Raw genomic sequence first — 15,787 nt, 5'->3', positions numbered from 1 at the left:
CAAATGGCCAACCGCCAAACTTTACCACTATTTAGCCCAAAAGCCCTTACTTCCAAATTAGACTGACGAACCAGCCACCTTTGAGAAGAGGGCCTTCGGTGCAAAAGGTAAGATGACAGCTTGTCCAGATTATGACACACTACTGAATAGCACAACGACCCGACACGGCGACCATATCGTCCCTTTGCAAAGAGCTTTGCACAACATCGAGTACATTCCCCGGATATAAATTCAGAGAGCTGTACACTGATTGAGGGTATGCTGTCTCTGCGAGGAATCAAAATAAAAGCCGGTAAAAAATAGCATCTCTCAGCAGCATAACACCACCAATCCATCCGTCGACCTTGTCCACTCTATAGCCCGAAAGCCTAAGCTCTATGAATAGTCCGGATCATTTTACTCATATAGAAGCAAAATAGGACCTAGCCACATCATTGAGTAAACTTTTAGACCATAAACCAGCCGAAGGACAAAGCCGGCGAGTGAGGCAAAGCAACTAAGAGTCCTGGTAGTGACACACCACTAGCGGAAACGTTAACTTTAACGAAAGCATCCGAAGATAAATTGAGAGTGACACAAAGAGCCATGGAACGGAGTATGCTTGGAATAACACTCAGAGACAGAATGACGAATCAATGGATTCGACAACAAACCAGGGTCGTTGATGTCATGGAAAGAATAGCATCTCTGGAATGGAGCTGGGCGGGACATATTGCAAGAAGGACAGACGAACGTTGGACCAAAAAGATTATGAACTGGCGACCATATAAAAGACGAGCTATAGGTAGACCACCAGAGAGATGGACAAACGGAATTAAGAATATTGCAGGTACAAACTGGCAGCAAATGGCAATGGATCGTACGAAATGGAAAGAAGTTGGAGATACCTACATCCAGCAGTGGATAGAAACAGGCTGAAAAAGAAGAAGAAGAAGAAGAAGAAGAAGAGCCTAATTCCGAGTCTAAGCACGGCAGTAAAACGAATATTTTGATTAAAGACGCAACGAATAGTGTGTGTCTGGGATGACGGTGTGTAGTTAAAATTAATTAAACAATAATAACCCGCATGCAAATTAGTAAACTCATTTTCAAGAATACGACCTGCAAAATTAAACAACTCTAATTTATTTAGAAAATGTGTATAGATGATTCCTCATGAGTCATGAAGCGCGCACTTTGCCACCCTCATAATTTCAAAATGAACCAAATAAAAAAAACTGGAGTAACAAAAAAACAATATTTTCTTTTAATTTATTTCACAGCCACAATAACACTGGCGCTTGAAAATGAATTATTTTTTATTATTATTTTTTGTTTTGTTTAGTTATAACAAGGTTTAGTTTATAATAACGGACATTCGGTCCATTCGGTGTGTGTACAAAACCAGGAGAGGTGCACAAAATTCTATGAAAAATAACCAAACAACATAACAACCCGAAATGAATTTAAAGTGGAAAATATTTTATAGCAAAAAAAAAACCGACCAAATGAAACACACTGATAGAACAAGCACAAGTACCAACATTGCAGGTTGGCAAATAAAATATAACGAATGGTGAAGGTGCATAAAAAATGTGTATGATTTTATGTATATAGTAAAGGCTGATGCTATTCGCACGCGCGTGCGAATAGCCATTCCTTATTGTAATTGACTATTCGCACGCGCGTGCGAATAGCCATTCCACACTGTAGAAGACTATTCGAACGCGCGTGCGAATAGCCATTTCACATTGGATTTAACTATTCGCACGCGCGTGCGAATAGCTAAGCCTACGAGTACTGGCTATTCGCACGCGAAATCGAGCGCCCATGAAAAATACGAATATGATTTTCGCGCGAAAATCATATTCGTATTTTTCATGGGCGCTCGATTTTGCGTGCGAATAGCCAGTACTCGTAAAACTGATAGATCAACAAACGGCAATGTGAGAGTGTCTTCATTTATACACAGACACGTGTCGAAATAGTATTTCATGCAACAAGTTGCGAAAAGAGGTTTCGCAACGTGTTACATACAAGGTTGTTTTAAAACACAGAACTACATTCGCCATACATTTAACCCTAGGTACGGAAAATTACGTGATGGTTAGAGTTGTTGCTTCATGAGCAATTGGTTTTAGTGTCATGGGTTCAAAATTTGTTCAGAACAGAATTATTATTTACCATTAATGGCTCAAAAGGAGTGATAAAAAGTGAGTAGAGTGATTAAAATTAAAGTTGAGCATTAAAAAGATTCTTCAGTCAACACCCAAAACAATCTTGAATTTCGCAGCGCTCGTCCAGATAATCATATTGATCATGGCAAGCCAATGCACCATGAACTACATAGAAAAAATAGAAACTAATGAAAAAATTTCGGAAAAAATCATTTTTTATGTTCAACATTTCGATATTGTCAGCATTAAAATGTTCCAATAAAAATAATTGTAAATTCAAATGTTCCAAAACGTTTTTCGCTTTATTCTAGCAAAAAATGGTTTGTTCCAAAGTGGAACAATGAATGTGCCAATATGAAAAAGAATGTATACTATACATTTAAATTTCGTAGGAGGCTAAGATCGAACGAAACGCTTTGTCGTTACATTAAGTCGTTAAAAGGAAAAATTAAATTGTGACCCTTTCGATATTTTTGCTTTTACTTATTTTGAATTAATTTAAAAAAAAATCCGTCATTTAATGTAACGTAAGTTTTGGATATTTCGATTTAATTCTTATCTCAAAATATTTGTATATGTTTTTTGAATGAATTTACGCTAAAGACATGTTAAATTGAAGTTTTCAGCCAATAAATAACGCTATAACGACAAAATGGAATCGTTTTGATTTGAGATAAAATGTGAATGCGTGCGAATAGTCAAACCCAATGTAAAATGGCTATTCGCACGCGCGTGCGAATAGTCAGGTTCAATGTGAAATGGCTACAGTGTGGAATGGCTATTCGCACGCGAGTGCGAATAGTCAAATCCCAAGTGTCATGGCTATTCGCACGCGCGTGCGAATAGCCACAGTGTATAGTAAAAGCCTTCATGTATACGAGAAAAGAGGTATTTATTCGGAGATTTACGCGAGTTATGTTCACTGGTGAGTGCTACATTACGATAGAATTGAAGTGGTTAAAACTTGTTGTCAATGGGTGTCATATACGAAGAGTATTTTGTTAAAAAAAATAACATTGAAGTGTCCTTATCGTCTGCTGATTATTCACATTTTGTTATGTAATTATTGTCATGTTGAAGTTCACATTGATATATGATGTACGAGAATGATTTTACCATTATAATTTAGGACTAACTGCATGCACTGTTTTTTTTTTTTTTCAAAAATTGTTTTATAGTTTAAAACAACTAGTGCCTTTTCAATTGCGAAACGTAGCAAAATCTCTGATTTTTAATTAGATTTTTTAATTTGCAGTAGTTATGTGCTCATAATCATTGAGAGTAATGTTCGCAATTAAAAATGTACGGAATAACGTAAAAGATAATAAGGTAGGAAAACATAAAATATAATTGTCAGCATATTTCAGAGTGGATCATCAAAAAACTAAGTTGTCAAGAAGCCTGGGATCACTGATGAAAAATTTAATGATTCACTGATAAAATACAACTGTCACAGTTATAGTATTTTATACACGCAAAAAAAGGAAATTTCGGATGTACGTTCAAGATGTACAAAATCTACATTTTAGACGTACATTCTACGTACTAGACGTAGTGATGTACGCATAAAACGAAAAATGTACAGATAATACGTTAAATGTACTGATAACTCAACCATTGGTCTCATCGTCGAAATGTACGTTTTAGCCGTAGCATGATTTACGTTTAAGACGTAGGATGGTGTACATGTAAGACGTACAATAATATTATGTTTGGTGTTGATGTCAAAAGTTATATCTGAATTGTTTCACAAATTATTTAAAAGAACAATTCGATTTAAATATTCATTTCAATTAATTGTTGTATTGTCGTATTGCTCGTTTGGTTTCTAAGCTGTTGGATTGCTTTGAAACGACCAATGTTTTAAAAAAATTCGACGTAAAGATGTAACGCGATTTTAACGTTCATTTTAATATTACCGCGGAAAATCAATTTCTTGCCAATAGAACCATGAGAGTTCATCCAAGAAAAAGAGGTTCTTATAATGCGTAGGAAATGGAATTCTATTATTTAATTTTATCACGCGTATTTAATTTTGAACTCTGGCCTTTGATGAGACCATTATACTTTCACAAGTTTCTGATCGGATTCGGAGTTGCCATTGCCAATCAACAAGCCCAAATCCGACATCTAAAAAAAGTGATGATTGAATTCCGACTTGACAAATGGATGCGTTGCGGCTAAAAAATCGGATCTATTTTTGATTAAAACCTTCAATCTCTTGGAGCCTAAAAAAATATAATTACTGCAACAACATCCGACCTTAACAACTCTAACTTACTCGAAAATTTCAGAACAAGAATACATATTTGGATTCGGTCTCACCAGTCATTATATTGGCTTAAAAGTACTCAGATTTTCTAGCTCAATAGGTTTGTTCCAAATAACTGTAAACGCGAACTTTGACAACCCGAACCACGACGATTTCATCCATAGACGACATAACCTTGGCTTTTCGCTGAAATTTTAAGGCCCCGTATATATAGTGACAGCTCATTTTTCATGAGCAATTGTTTAGGTTCTGTTGTCTATGGATGAAATTTGACAATTCGTATGGCCTTGGAACAGATCTATAGCTACAATTGCATAATAAAATGTACAAATCTACCGAGAATCCTATGATCATGTGTTCTAGATGAACTGTACATTATATTTTTAAAGGAACATGTGGCGAAAATTTCATAAATTATCAATAATAATTATTTTTTAAAGTTTGAAAACTCGACTTCTTTTGGGAGCCTGAAATTTAATGTTTAATCATCAGAAAATATTTGCCTGAATGTTGCTAAACTCAACTCAATTTAAGTTTGCAATTGGTTAGCATTCTACAATTTTAATTGTTCCACAGCGTTCCACATGTTGTCAACAAAAGAAGCGTAAAGAGTGTCGTTTCACTCAAAAACGTGTGGAATTGAAGAAGCGTAAAGGCAAACGCTACTTCTATGTGGTGGAACACGCGTGGAACAAATAAAACGAAACCCACCAAAATTGCATTCTTATGATGAGATCAGTTTACTGCGTCTAAACTACATCCTTTTTCTACTATGTTTAAAAGGAAATGACAAACAAAAGAACTCTTCAAAGTAAACTGTTCGTAACTCAACAACTACTTAGCTCAGTGCGAAAGTCACTGACTCAAGATCGAGATCGAGAGGTCCCCAGTTCAATTCACGCCAGTGACAATGTTTTTTTTTTTTTTTTTCATTCGCGTTTGAGAAACCCAGCACTTTGTTTTATATTAAGTAATCGATCTCACATCTGTAAAGTGGGCAAAGGACGAAATATAGTAACATTATTTCTAGAAAAATTTAAAAAAAAGCGAAATTTCCAATATACGTTTTATTCGTACATTGTACTGATAACTCAACCATTGGTCTCATCGTCGAAATGTACGTTTTATCCGTACGACTTTTTTTTGCGTGTATAGTTATAGTATATATCTAGAACTAAACTGTAAAGTGGAATCCCGGTTCGAGGTGGCGTAAACGGTTCGAGACGAAGTCGAGAACCTAGTTTACGACATCGAGAACGAAGATCCCACTTCACCTTCCTAGTTATATAAATAGTTTTGTATATAGAGCTACTGAAAGTTCGCTTGCTCTACTGTAAAGTGGACTTTACAGTAGAGCTAGATATAAAAACTTTTAGTTCCCTGTTGTAATCGAAAGGGATCAGTGAGAAGATTCTCGGCTGGTGTGCTGTAAGTACCGGATTCAAATCTCGTCTGGTACATAAACAATAGACCGTGTGCGATTTTGAGAAAAAAGTTTCATATTTCAATAAAAAGAAGATTTACCATGAAAACCATTAAAAAAAAATATTTAAATTTTTTTAAAGAAATTATTGAAAAATATTGTTGCTATCCCGATGCCATCCCATTTATTAGAATCTTAGTAAGAATCCAATTAGAATGAATTAGAATGGTTCGGATATCCTTTTAGTCTCATTCAAATTACAGCTTTTAAAGTGAGATATAAACAGGGCTTATTATTGGGAATTTTAATTCCGAAATTCCGAAAAAATTCTGAAAATTCCGAAAAAATTCCGAAAATTCTGAAAAAATTCCGAAAATTCCGAAAAAAATCCGAAAATTCCGAAAAAATTCTGAAATTTCTGAAAATTCTGAAAAAATTCTGAAAATTCCGAAAAAATTCCTAAAATTCTGAAAATTCTGAAAAAATTCTGAAAATTCCGAAAAAATTCCGAAAATTCTGAAAAAAAATTCTCAATAATAAGCCCTGGATATAAAATAAGGCAGACATTTTTCAGATATTCTGTTTACACTTTTGTTCTACAGAATAATAATCTACATCAATTAAAAATAAATTATTTATACTGCACACGGTCTATTGTCAAACGAACATTCTAATTTTTCTCATTCCAGATAAATAAATAAAAAATGTCCTCCCACACGTAACAGATCGCCACATCTAATAAAAGTTATTTTGCCAATTACAAAATGTAATGAAACTAATTCCTGAGGGATTAAATTTTAATTCCAAAAACGATTCAGTCGCGTACATACTTCTATCAGTGATGAAACAAGGATGAAGGTTGATGTTTTTGGAAACAGCAAATCGGACTCTATAATAATGATTTTAGATGTTTTTAATCGAAAAATAGTTCAATTTTGTTCATCAGAAGCATTAGAACAACAAAACCATTCAACGCCGTCACTCGTAAAGCAAAAGTATTTGCGTTTGTCAAATATCACTTTTATATGTAGAGACCTTTCACTTCAATATTTTGATCAGCTCATTAAAGAATAACATGGCAAAGTCGGTTTATATTTACGAACATCATTTATGTGACATGTGAATTTTCAGTACAATTTTCAGCTGAACAGAAACCCTTTGAGATCTGATTACTGCCGTTTTTTCCCTGGTAAACTCTCTCTTAGAATCCTCTTAGAATCCTTGTTGGTCAGGTAACCAGTACTTATTCAATTCAATTTATTTATTAATTTAAAACATCTTTTTACAAATAAATCGCGTACCTCTAGGTCACTTCACTCTCAGTATAACTTGAAGCGTCGAAAGTCTCATGTGATTGCGAACTACAATCACAAAACGAAAGCGATAATTTTGTTATCAAGTTATCATATAAGGGCTCTGTCTCTCATTCTATCCAGATAAATTGTTTTGTTAAGGATAGGATTATAAGTATAAACAAAAGTGAAGATATCTGAGCGGAATTGGTGCGAATGTGGTTTAATTTAAGATTCAAAAGTGATTTAATTTCGTGTTTTATATACTCAATATACTAGATCTACTCAATATAACGTTAACAAGAATTTTCAAAATTGTATTACAATACAATTCATAAAGTAAAACACTCCCAATGTCAATACAAATACAAAACTTACAATTCGGCAACAGATTTAATTGAAACTCTCTTTCGCAACAATAAACACTCGTAAACAAAACCAAGAAACACAGAGAATAAAATAAAGAAAAAAAAAATTTTTAATCAGGCTGTGGTTATATTACCACTCTAAATGCAAATTTAATAAAATTATAAGTTAGTAAGTACGTTCAATGAATTGCTTTGCTTTACAGAATATGCACGAATTCTTTTAATATTTTCAACCTAATTCAAAAGAACTGAAGCTCTCATTTCGAGTAAGTTATTCCAACTTTAACTTCTTTTTCGTCTCTCTCTCTCTCTCACTCTCTTTCGATGTTTTTTTTTTCTGCTACACACTTATAATTTAAACTTAATTTCATTTCGACTATAACTTTATCTATAAAACTAAAAACCATAATCTTAGCTCGGCTACATAATCCGATTGCTTATGCTAGTACGTAACATATACTATAGATGGGTCGCTGTGTAGTGGCATACTCAATTTTGTATAAAATATAAAAACCAAAGAGCCATTCTTTCCACACAACTACCGCCGACTATCCTAACGGAAAAACTATTTTAATAAAATAGAATCCAATTTAAAGTTTTCCAGATATTTTATTTCACTTTAGATACAGCATAAAAAAGAACGCTTTAATATTCTATGAGCTGTGAGCTAGCGCGTTGTTAAGATTTTATATTGTTTTGTTTTTGTTTTTACAATTCGCGCTATTGTCGAGTGTAATGGAGTAAACCAAACATATTTCGTACTTCGCTTTGTTGTGTATGTATTTAAAATTATAACAACTTATTGTGCTATTTAGTTGTTTGCTTGGATTTTCCCCCGAAATAAAAAAAAAAATCTTTTCTTCTTTTCGTAGTTTTTTTCCTTCATTTTCATTGAAATTTATTATACAATAAAATACAGACGCTTTTTGGGGTAATATTTCATCAGCAATATATATATACACAATACGAAAGAGCGAATATGATCTATAAAAAAAGTGATATGTGGCGTGTTTACGTCTTTTTCTTGTCCTCTTTTGATAATGTAATCTTATCAGAGTTTTTGTACTGTTTAGGTTCGGTAAAAAAGACCTGATGTCAAAATATGCTTTTTTCTCGGTCGAGATTCCTTCGGTCAATTAAAATATAATCCATCAAAATAACGAAGAGAAATAAATTGAAAAAAAAAAATTACGCAATCCCATTTAATAACGTGTAACGTCAGTAGACTTGTTGTTAGAAGATTTAATACATTTTTATTCGTTGTCCCGTTTTTATGGTTACATTTAAGAGGTATTACTTTCAATGATAGAAGTTATACCATCACCAACATTATCACATTGTACCTTTTCTATAAGTGCGTTAATATACTTTAAAAAAAATTGTCGCGCTCTTACCGTCACGTAACCACGTTCTTGCTAAATGCTCTGTCCCTCCTCAACGGCAACAACGAAAGACAATGAAATTGGATTGGTTTGTCATACGTTATGTTAAGCTCTGTCTAGTGTTTTCTAATTTACTAAAATTATGATTAAACAAATGAAGTAAAAGATTTGATACATGAATATTTCAAACTATTGAAGTAATAGATTTGATGATTATTAATTCTTTGTGAACTTGTTGGTCCCAGTCGTGCATGACTTTCTAAAAATATACCTATATACTTAGTGATGTACTAAGTGACAGTTATATTGAAAAATCGGCTAGAAAACTGGTTCTACTAATGCAACAGTTCCACGAAAGTAGAAAGGTATATCAAAAATATTTGAAAGTGCTCAAGTGCTCTTACGAAAACAATTGGATGGAAAACATTCGGAAGCGAACTTCAATTTGCTTCGTATACATATTTTTTGGCCACCACATTAGGCATACAGTTCCCCATTAATATTGTGGAATACTATCTGCATGTTAAGCACAGAAAACTCTACAAATTAATGAAATGTATCAGAAACAATGTGTGCAGCACAAAACGTTGTTTGGAGCATATTATTTTCTAGAAAAAACTAACCATATAAGCACAATTGCATGACAAACCCAACAAGCTTGTATCGGTCGAGAATTTTTTTTTTTGAAATTGAGTTGGTGTTTTAATTAGATTTTCTGTTCACAGTTCTGTTAAATGTGCACAGAGCTACATATGGCTAACATTTTCTAACTACATAAATTAGAAGTTTGCTAGCTATTGTAACAGAAATTGCACGGGTGCGATGACAACTTCGAATGTCGAAAACGAACGGGAACATGTTAAAGCCAAGGTAAAGGCGTTGAAATTATTTTTAAGTTGCGTGGTGAAGAACGTGCACAAAATGATGATAATTTACGGTATGGCTTGTCGAGTCATTGAACTACAACAGAAAGTCCGAGATATTGTTACTGAAAAATATTGGAAACTGACAGTGCTAATGGACGATGTACATAATAAGCAAAATTAGACATTTGATAATATTGCCTCAAGTGATCCTTCAAACGAATTTCCAGCATTTTCAGCCTGCCTTTGGAAGTATAAATTGTGTGGGCACTCGTTGCGAAAGTCATCATATTAAAAACGTACCAACAACCCTAAACAACAACAAACCCAAAAAGGGTTTCGCTGTGCCAAATTTCGTGTATACTTATTTCCGCGAATGCTTCGAATTCTGCCAACACTTTTCGACAATTGTACCCTTCGATGAAATTTCATCGTTAGAAGTGTTATTTATTTTCTCAATCTAACAACATTACACATTTACCAGCTATGCGCCAACAAGCTAAAATTACTGTCTGAATATTTATATAAAAAAAAGGAGAAAAAAAAATTTGATTTTTAAGTACCGTGGCATGTGTTACGCGTATAATTGGAAAATTAAAACAAATATTTCATCGACTGACCAATTTGCATATATTTAATTTCTTTATCCAGGTAATGTTTTTTATATTCCATTTAATTTTAACAACAAACACACCTTCGCATTAAACGTATATAGCAATTTGCGGTTAATATGCATAAAAATAATTAAATTTTCAACAGAGCTGATACGTTACATGCACTGGGCATTTCATTTTATTTTTCATACATAACTGAATGGATAAATTGATCAAAGTCAATCTTATCAATTTTTGACAGAAAATTAATGCTCTTTCCTGTCTTTCATTTCGGCATTCATATTTTTGTAGGCGAGCGTCACGATTGCCTGAACTTTTCACCCTCAACATTTATGAGTACATTCTTTCTATCTTGTGACGCTTCGTTGATCTCCCCACTGCTAAGTGTGAGAGTTCTTATTGGCCGAAATTAAAGAAAAAAAAATTTGCTTCTGTGATGTTGAATTTTCCGTATTGACTAACCTATCATTTCTTCCTGCCATTTAACACATTGATTTGTTAGTTTTTCGAAAATGCTGTTCACAATTCAACAAACTGAAAGATATGTTTTGGGTTCAGTCGAATTCGGTGGTGTGTTCAAGATGCCACTTGATATAATGTCAGAAATTCGAACGGTACATGCTTCTAATTTCCATCTTACCCTGGACTGTTGATTGAAGCGTTTTATGCACATTCCATTAGAAATTTATTATAATCAGTCAAAAACACTCAAAAGAGTAAAAGTGACGCAAGTCCCTGTGCATACTTCCAAAACAACTGATATCGCTGGAGGTGACACATTCTGCGCTTGTACGCAAAAACTGTAACAGCAAAAATTTGACCAAAGAAATTCTAGAAACAAAATTTTACCAAAAAAAATTTGCGTCACAAAGTGGCAGATGGTTCGGACGTATTAGGACATATTCTTGCCTATTTTAAAAAATTTCTTTAAAGTACTTTCCTCAACATCTGCCACTTGTGACGCAAAATTTTTTTGGTAACATTTTGTTTCTAGAATTTCTTTCGTCAAATTTTTGCTGTTACAGTTTTTGCGTACAAGCGCAGAATGCGTCACCTCCAGCGATATCAGTTGTTTTGGAAGTGTGCACAGGGACTTGCGTCACTTTTACTCTTTTGAGTGTTTTTGACTGATATCAGTTCTTTTGGAAGAATTAGTAGATTGAAAAATTTTTTGAAAAATTTAAAAAAATTTGAAAAATTTAAAAAATTTTGAAAAATTAAAAAAATTTTGAAAAATTTAAAAAATTGAGGCGAGCAGAGCTTACCAAATACCAAAAGCGAACAAATTTATTCTACCATAACCATCCACACAAACACACTTAAAGGTGTTCTTATATGGGGCCTATATGGGAACTTCGAGGAGCCCTAGCTCCGAAACGAGGCCGGTTCCCCCAAAATTTTTTTTTCTGGAATGTCTTAGAATGACGACTAGAATCTACTCCCAAAATTTCAACAAAATCTAAAGAAGACTTTAGAAGATAGGAAACACGGACGGACGGACGGACTAACAAAGTAACGTAGGATTTTTTCATTTCGTTTAAAGTACTGAAATTGACCAAAATGTATGGAAATGGGGCTTCTTGGAAGATTTTTTGCGGGGCCAAGTTTTAAGCTGCAAGAACGTGTGATAGCTCGTTGAACTCGTACGGACGCCTAGTTTTTTTTGAATGGTAATTTGGAGTCATTTGTCTTTGAATTGTAGAACTTCAATATTTGCTGTACATATTGTTCTGCAGTCTACGACAAAAAAAAAATTTTGAAATTTTTTCTAGTAATAGGACTTGCGTCACGGGTGCTATGCTAACGTGCGCCCATGATGTCTGCTTATAATAGCCACGCGTTATAATAATCATCGGTGCTTTTGTAAATTTATTAATCATGTGAATGTACACGAAATATTTATCGTTGCATGGCTGAGTATCGGAATGTCTAATCAATTTGTTAAATGTAAAACACATTTACAAATTATTTTAATTGGCCCAGTAATTTTAAGCCGAAATGCATTATAAAATAATCGGTTTACTGTATTGCCTGCGCTGAATATTGATTTTTTTTGGTCAATGCGTTTCTAAAATACACCGTTTGTGGTGGTTGTATAGAGTAATGGCTTATTTATCAAGTTGGACAATGGCAATTTTTCGTACAGCATAAATTAATTTAATTTGTGGTTCTAACATTATAGCCCTACCATTGAATCGTTTTAATTACCAAAGCCAGCACGCACAAAACAGATGAATCCATTTTTTCTAAATTTTTTTTATCTCAGTGATAGTATGCTAAACCGAATAGGTAAAAAATGTCCTGCCTCATTGTTGATAGTAACAGTATATCGCGTATGTGCTCGTAAATTTTTTGCTTTGGCAAGTGTAAGACTTGCGGAACGAGCCGAATGCGATTGAAGTACAGTGACGCCGAGTATACTGAGCGAGATAACTGCTACCAATACAGATAATGACATTGACATTGACATCTAACATTGACTTCTGTTGGGTGAAGTTCATAAAAAATTAATTTAGATGCGAGCGGATGGTAAGTGCATATTTACTGTCACAGTGATGTAAAGAGCACTTTACCGCATGCTCAGGCTAGAGTGTAAATGCTAGTTAACTATGTTCTCTCAAAATTCAATGTTTTAGATTATCAACTGTAGCGAACAGTTGTCATGCCATTGTGATGAATAAATAAAATTTTCTCATAAATTGTGTGGTGCAAATAATTTTTAGTTCAATTTTGTGCAGCTTATTTATGTAAATAATCGTAGAATTAAAATAATTGATCGATAGTGTCTTACGTGTTGTGTGTGTGTGATCAAAATTTATTGTTGTGGTTTCAACGTTATCGAACGCTTATGTGATAAAATGTGTTACATCCTTGGTCAAATAAGTGAGTCATATGCACTTATTTGAATGTGTGGGCTCGTAAATATCCTCGTGTGAATTATTCCACTCGTTCCGCCTTCGGCTCCACTCGTTCCACAAACTTTCACACTCAGATATATGAACAGTTAAGTGCAGAAACAGGACGTGTCACATCAGTGAATTATAAGAAAAATAAAATTTCTACCTGCACAAGTAGATCTATTTTTCACTTCGATTGATAATCCTAAATGTGTTTTATTTACACCTGTACTTTAAGAGAAATTAGCAAAAATTTAAATTTCATTTATCTTATAATTCGCTAATGTGACACGTCCCCTTTCTGCATTTAACTGTTCATATACTCTCGCACACATTCAAACTCGGGCAATCATGACTCACTTACTTGACCAAGTATGTAACATACTAATAACTTGTAAATCGCATGTGGATTAAATAACATCGTTTGGATTGTATTCGTTGAAAAAACCGAAATTTATTTTTCTTCGACTGTAACATCATCCAATATTGGTGATCCTAACACTACTAATTAAAAGTTTAAATCAGAAAAGACGTCAAATAAAAATAGTTGACCGTAGTGAACGTATTCAACCATTCAACCGAATGAATAAAGAATGTGGGTTGTAAACGCGAATATCATATAATGTGAATGTCGATATTTCCATGAACAACTATCCGATGCCGCTTGCTTTAAATCAAACACATATTTTCTGTATATTTGAGATATAGTGGAAATAAAGCGCCGAACCAAAAACTCAATAAAAGATTCATAAAAATTCCTATAATTCGATAGTGTATACTACTAGAGATAGGTCTACGATATTGATGCAAACTCTCCGTGTATTCCTTGTAACCAAAAAAAGCGAAGAAACAGTCCGAATTTCGAATCAATCAATCATCAAACTTTTTTTTTCTATCACCAACTCACCATGATGAAACTGACGGCAACGACTGGCAATTCACAGTTTTTATGTGCAGCAAATCTGTCGGAATCTTCACCAATAATTTCGGTCGCATTAATGCTGCCAATCACGGTAATTATTTGACAACACAAGGCGATAAGAAAAATCGTTGCTGCATTGCATTGTGTCTCACAGTCCACACGGTCTGACGACTTAACAAGACGAACGCTAACTTATGCATGAAATTGCGAATGGATCAAAATCTACGTATACATAGTACCTACTTAAAAAATGAATTGAAAATCTCTCAGCACCGTTTCACAAAGGCTGAAAGGGGGGTAAAAAAAATGTAATACTTTCAACGTTGTCTTATAAATTCTTAACTAAGCACTTTACTTTGACTACATACGGTTCGTTCAGATGTTGCTTACAATATTGTTCGTACTCCCTTTTTATATATGCCTTTTTATATGTTTTTATTTATTTTCACCGAAATTGCCTGTGACGTACCGAATTTCATCCAACAACAAAGACATGCACCGCACGTCTTAATAACACCTATACTACACATCACACATGATCAACATTTTCCATACATACAATAGAGAAAATGTGAAAAACACTCACGAAAAAAACATAAAATAAGGCAACAAAACAAAAGTGATTGTTGATTATATGTGTAATATGGTGCCTATGCCACTTATACGTTGCTGATACTTTGACTAGAGAAGACAGAAGCGAGGAAGAATAAGGAGAAGACAAAAAAAGAAACACCGAACGGAAAACTTACAAGAAAATCTAATTTCCAGACCATGTCATTTCAGCGCAGATTGTCTGAAAACGCACTTAAACTTTTACCATGTGAAAATTTGTAAAATTCATTTTCATTTTGCTTAGAAAAGTATATATGTGCTGTGACGACGGGGTACAAGAAAAAAAAAGGGGTGACATTATGTATCTCAACGTTCTCAAAACGCACGGCAGAAAATTGATTTTATTCAAAAATGTGATGTAAAGTTAACTTTACTTCACGGAGCCAAAACTTTTCCTCAGGGTTTTGATTAAAATACCTTACTTGACAATGGGGTAAATTATGGAAATGGTACTTCTTGTGTGACTACCGATCGAGGCGTAGCCGATACAATAAGTTCCATTTCCATCATTTGCCTCATTGGTAAGTAATGTACGGTGAGGCGATATAACTACACGGTCAATATCGTCAGGAACGATATTATCGTTTTTTAGACGATAGTATCGTCTAAAAAACGATAGTATCGTTTTTTGGACGATAGTATCGTTTTTTAGACGATAGTGTCATCCAAAAACGATAGTATCGTTTTTTAGACGATACTATCGTCTAAAAAACGATAATATCGTCTAAAAAAATTTCATCCAGGACGATAATATCGTCTAAAATTATAAATTTTAAAATATTTTCAGGACGATATTATCGTTTTCTTGACGATATTATCGTTTTCTTGACGATATTATCGTTTAAAAAAACGATAATATCGTTTTTAAACGATAATATCGTTTCTTTGGACGATACTATCGTTTTTTTGGACGATACTATCGTTTTTTTGATGATACTATCGTCTAAAAAACGATATTATCGTTCAAAAAACGATAATATCGTTTT

General features: G+C 33.7%; 1 protein-coding gene across 2 annotated transcripts in view; it reads right to left on the bottom strand.

Annotated features, from left to right (window-relative positions):
* LOC119067788 (limbic system-associated membrane protein) overlaps positions 1 to 15,787 on the bottom strand; it is a 426,428-nt gene that overhangs the window by 191,042 nt on the left and 219,599 nt on the right. The gene's annotated exons all lie outside the window — the stretch shown is intronic.

The sequence above is a fragment of the Bradysia coprophila genome, assembly GCF_014529535.1.
Source record: "Bradysia coprophila strain Holo2 chromosome X unlocalized genomic scaffold, BU_Bcop_v1 contig_128, whole genome shotgun sequence".
Classification (NCBI taxonomy): Eukaryota; Metazoa; Arthropoda; class Insecta; order Diptera; family Sciaridae; genus Bradysia; species Bradysia coprophila.
Note: the sequence above shows the minus strand (reverse complement) of the source record. Positions and strands in the feature narration are given on the sequence as shown.